Raw genomic sequence first — 6,000 nt, forward strand, 5'->3', positions numbered from 1 at the left:
AGAGAATAAAAACTTGAGCCGAGCCAGGGCGCAAACTCACCTCCGGTAGCTGCCTGATAAGGACTGCTAAACTGAAAGTAAGTGGCCACTAGCTTACAAAACCCAGCATCACCGTGAAACTACTCCCAGGGAGACCTGGAGAGGCCTACTACCTGACAACCACAGTATGTGGGAGCTCACAGTATGTCACCTTCAGAGAGGCCTGGTGAAGCCTACTATCTGATAACCACAATATGTGGGAGTTCACCTACAGAGAGGCCTAGAGAGGCCTACTACCTGTTACCAGATAACCACCTTAAGTGGAAACTGAAAGTCATTTGGAACTCAACTCCAGGGAGGCCTGGTGAGGCCTACTACCTGACAACCACAGTATGTGGGAGCTCAACTTCAGGGAGGCCTAGCGAGGCCTACTACCTGATAAACACAATGCAGGAAAGCTTACTTTCAGGGAGGCCTGGAGAGGCCTACTACCTGAAAACCATAGCTGATAGTGAGCCAGACTGGCAGTCCAGTTGACTGTCTTTGGGGCTTTGCCTTCAGGGAGGCCTTATGAGGCCTACTACCTGACAGTTCAAAGAAGCGGGAATTCAACTCCAGCCTGCTAGCTGATAGCGAGTCTATTCTGCTACTTTAACGAACACTGCTGGAACCATACTATTAAAAAATTTTCCTATAGTTTTGTCCAAGTGTATGTTCCACAATGTTGCGACCCACGTCAGAGGAGGCCTGTTAAGGCCTACTAATCAGCAGTGAGCCTTCTGCCCGAACTACCAGGGCCAACCACCGAAGGTGAGCTGGCCTAGGAGCCCTATTGGGGGCTATTCCGTCAAGGAGGCCTGCTGGGGCCTACTACCCAACTGTGCAGCCTTCGCGGCAGAAATCTGTTGCTACAGCATCCTTGTACCTAATCACATTGCCAGAGGCAGTGTACTCAGCAAATAGCAATACCCTTATAGCAGGGGAGTACAACATACGCCATTCTGCCTAGTGGAGGCCCCATTAGGGGCCTACCTACTAAATGCATAGGTGTCAGCCCATGGCAATGCTCTGGCTTCAAAGGGAGTGGAGTTCAAAAACCGGAATGAAATGTAGTTTAGAACTCCCTGCTCAACCGGAGCCATCGTGGTGTGAGGTAGATACATACAGAGCTGAGAATGGACTACTCAAAACTACCCCGAGTTAGCGTGGAGTAACAACCATATGCCCCTGAAATGTTAGACAGGGAGCAGGCCTGCAAGTGGCTCCAAAGGGTGACAGGGATTTGTCCTGCGCCCAGCCTAGGGGAGCGGGGGGGCTAAATTGCAAGCCAACCCACTTCAACCCATCGGTCAAGCGATTAGCTCAACGGGCTGAGTGGAGCCAGCTCTAGAGGCCCAAAAACATCTCTGTTCGGCAGGGTCTGACAAACTCTCACTTCGCAGAGCGAAAGATGGCATAACCCTGCCAGACTGATCCTACCTCAGCTACCACCCTGCATTACTCTATCACCCCTGAATGCAGAGAAAGGGGCGGGCCTTGGCCAACAACTCCCATTTAAGGGAGGAGGCTGAAATCAAGGGGAGGAAGCCTAACACATAATGAATGTGGCAGCTATACTTAGCAACACGCCTCCAAAATCCCTAGCATAGCCTAGGCCAGCTACAGAGGCGGCCCGGATGGGGTCCGACCTACAAGCATAGATCTACCTGAGGGCTCGGAGGAGCCACAGCCTACTTGATTGAGAGGCCGTGAAAACACTCAACCTACTGAAACCCAACAGAGCTCAGGGGAGCGAGTACTCAGGATACCAATGTCACAAACCGATAGGCAGGACATCTATCTGAAGATCTATCTGAAGTGCCAGCGTCAGTCTAAACCTAAAGCAAAAAAGTTTTTTTATTTTTTTTTTTTTTTTAGGAAGACCAACTACTCTACCCTCTGGGTGGCTAATAGCCCTGAGGCTAAACAGAAATGAGCGGTTGCCCACCACGCATATAAAATGTTATGACAGGAAGGCCATCACATACTCAGCACAGAAGCCAAATCTTCTTTGAGCTTCTTCCTAATTCGTTCTAGCCACCAACTGGGGGAGGCTTCAGGGCCCTAAAGTCCATACTTTAATTGCTCCTCTAAGAATGACCCCCTAGGTCTATACAGGGAACAGGGTCTGTAGAGAAATACAATCAGTGTTAGTTATACACACAGAATTTTACAAACCAAAAGTTCACCTGCGGCGTGCGGAGTGAAGACTCGCCAGAGAGTTCTCAATGAATCTGGGGTCCACCACTTTTACACGCCTAAAAGAGGCGCTCACATCAACCAGTTGCTATGGTGGGCCATCAGAACATAGTTCTCATCATAAGGCCCATCCCCAGGGCTGGTGTAACGTAAACGCCTGGGGAGTCAAGAAGAGGGAGAGGGCTGGTAGAAAAGGCCCTCCGGGGAGATCAAACCCTATTTCCGCTGAGTGTTGCAGCGCTTGTGCTGAATGACCTCCCTTAAGTCCCTCTTTTTGCGGGAGGCCCGCCTCCTCTGTGTCCTACTCCTCCATGGAGGGGGGGCACGAGAGGCGACACTAGACCTCTGGTCCTGCCTACGGTCCTCAGACCAAGACGGACCAGGTCCTCCCGCCTGCCTGGGCTGGGGCCCGGATCTCAGAGGTATACAGGTCTTAAATGCAGCTGAGCGCGCCTTCGCCTCCCTAAACTTTCCAACCACCGCCTCAACGGAGGTGCCAAAAAGTTTAGCAGGCGAAACTGGTGAATCAAGGAGAAGGGATTTTTCTTTCTCCCCGATATCAGCCAAGTTGAGCCACAGATGTCTCTCTGTGGCCACCATCGCCGCCATCGATCAGCCGATCGCCGCAGCAGTCTGTTTAGTGGCCCGGAGGGACAAATCTGTGGTCCGGCGCAACTCAGCGACTGCCTCAGGGGACAGCCCTGCCCCCTGGTCAAGATCCTGCAGCAGGTCAGCTTGGTAGGCTTGGAGCACTGCCATGGTATGAAGGGCAGCACCAGCCTGACCTGCTGCCGTGTACGCTCTGCCATTCAAGCGAGCCGTGGCTTTAAGGGGCTTGGATGGCAGAGTCGGAGCTTTTAGTGTCGACACCCGCCCAGAAACGAGATAGTTCGCAAACGTCTCTTCATCGGGCGGCATGGACACATAACCGTACTCACCGATCCCCTCAACATCAGCGAAGTTGCCCCGCTGATGTCGATGAATACGGGCAGAGTACGGTTTCTTCCATGCCCTCTCGATCTCTGAATGGAGATCAGGAAGGAATGGAAGGCTCTGCTGAGCTGGTGGTCTATGTTCAGGGAGAAACCGATCATCCAAACGACCGTGAACGATCTCTCCCTGAGCGCGCCGCCATGGCAACTGAAGTTTGTCAGTGGCGCGCTCCATAACTTCCACCAGCTCTGCGTACACGGGGCAGGATGGCTGACGAGGTTGAGGATCTAAATCATGTCACCCGGCGACAAATATCTTGGGCACGGGTCAACACATTTCACAAAACTTTTAGGACTTGCCTTAGATGTGCGTTTCATTTCTTCGCTGTAAGCAGACGTTTAAATCAGACAAAAAGGTCCCTGAAGATGAAAAGGATATTGTCATGGTTTCAAGGCGCCCTTTTTATATCCAGGTCGCACGCTCATCATTCAAGCTGATGATTCACGGCTGTCGCCGGTCAGCATGATTGCTGTGAGTTGATATTTGATTTCAGACAGCTGTCACACCTGAGGCGTTCCCCATAGCGTCGTTGACGTATTGTCGAAGTTCCCTTCGAAAGGGAACATCTTCATACTGACATTACAGTATTTATCATGCTTTTTCCTTGAACTGATATTCACTGATCTTCATCAACACAACAATTTCCTAATAAAATAATCAAAACTATTAGATAAAATAAATAAGCACTATAATCAGAAAGTCAACAGAAAGTCAGTAAAATCCCTTATATTTTGCATCATTTTCATCCCATTAGAAGAGAGCAAAGTTTTACTGTTGTCTCAGAAGAGGTATAGTAGTTTCAGCACTGTTTGATCAGCATTGAGGGTTTGATCGTCAGATCTGTGTCTGTGAGGGTTTGATCTCTGTCTGTGTGATGTGATTCAGGAGGTCTATAAGAGATGTGAGCCGCCTGCTTAAACACCAATAGACTGCAGTAATCTATCAAGTGAATTTATACTGTCAGACAATTTTCTGCAATTTCATATTTGATAATATTGATATTTCATATTAAGACAAAAAGCAATTATATTAAAAACCATTAAACAACATAGAATGAAAAGAAATGCAACACAAAGATGGCATTTATTTAATTATAGCAAAATAATGGTCTGTTTGTATAGATCAAACATTAACCACAAAAATCTTTATCTGGTCCAAATATGTGTCAGCATTTTATATAATCAGTTCTGTGATTTGAATATGCAAATCAGCTTACTTCTTTAAATGTGACAGTTCATCTTTGTGATCTGAACAGACATCTGAACTCTGGAAACTAAGGCTATCTTTCTGGTTTAAACTTAACATACACCATGCTTAAAAAGTGTATTTTATTTGTACTTCTGAACGTTTTACCACGTAAGTCACCACAAACTGTAACAATATACTTTACGTTACATAAAAAAATGTAACAATATACTTTCTTTACATGTTATATTGTTTCTTTTTCCACAGGTTGTGACTGTCAGACATTCACTCAGTCTGAAGCAGTGGTTAAAAAACCAGGAGAGTCTCACAAACTTACATGTACAATAACTGGATTTACTTTCAGCGGTCTTTATTTACACTGGATCAGACAGAGCCCTGGAAAAGGACTGGAGTGGATTGCATATATCAGCACATCTAGTTCTCCAATCTACTATTCCCAGTCAGTTCAGGGCAGGTTCACAGTGTCCAGAGATGATTCCAGCAGTCAACTGTATCTACAGATGAACAGCCTCAAGACTGAAGACACTGCTGTGTATTACTGAGCTAGAGAGTCACAGTGAATGAGTTCAGTGTCAAAGCAATACAAAAACTACTTCCTCATTCACATATGGTGATGAATATTGACTGATCACCCACATTCCATCATATAGAAATATTCAATTATAATGCACATTCTACCTTTGTTAGGTTGTAATTAAAAATGTAAAATTTAACGTGTATCCAATACAACACTGATTCTGTGTGATTGATTTACTCATGTAAACTGTGAAATGATGTGATCTGTTCTCAGCCGTTCTTTAACCTGCAGTGGCTCTTGACCTAACCACATGTTACTGAACCACATTCAAGATGACAAATGCATCAAATAATTACTAACTAAACAGTATCACTTTGAACAGAATGATGTTGTTATCAGTAGAGTACAGCTGAGATTCGGATGTAGGTATGAATATCCATGTTATCACAGCTGTGATAATATTCACAACAAAACAGTTTTATACAACAATTTGATTAATATTAAGTTGATATTGAGTAATTTGACTTTTAGACACAGTGTTGCCTGTTAATCGCTCTGTCAACTAAAACAACTCCTAAGGAAGTCAAGGCAAAATAAACCACCGCTTCTTTGTGAAACAATTACTTCCTGAATCCTGAATAATTCAGGAGGGTTTTTGAATGAATCAGTTTGATAAATGACTCAAATATTCACTCAAAAAGTCACTTGTCACTACTAACTGTCATAACAATTTACCCTGGAGACAGAGTCACTGCAAAATCCACACCAATGAATGCACAGACTCATTCTGGAACAAGAAAACAGAAAAATCAAATACAAAGAACGGTACGTTACTGTATAATTTGAATGATCAAACCCCCAAAATATAAAAAATATATTTATTTATATTTTGAAAGCATGAAATCACTCTTACAGTGAATCAACATAAATCTTCTTTAAACAGTGCGCATGGTTCCTAATCATAAATGTTACAGTGATTACTTTAATTAAATACTTATTTAAAATTAAGTTCATCGTATTATGCCACGTAATCTCAGAATTCATGTTGTTTGAGCTTATGGTCACCA

This window comes from Carassius gibelio, chromosome B3 (assembly GCF_023724105.1).
Source record: "Carassius gibelio isolate Cgi1373 ecotype wild population from Czech Republic chromosome B3, carGib1.2-hapl.c, whole genome shotgun sequence".
NCBI lineage: Eukaryota > Metazoa > Chordata > Actinopteri > Cypriniformes > Cyprinidae > Carassius > Carassius gibelio.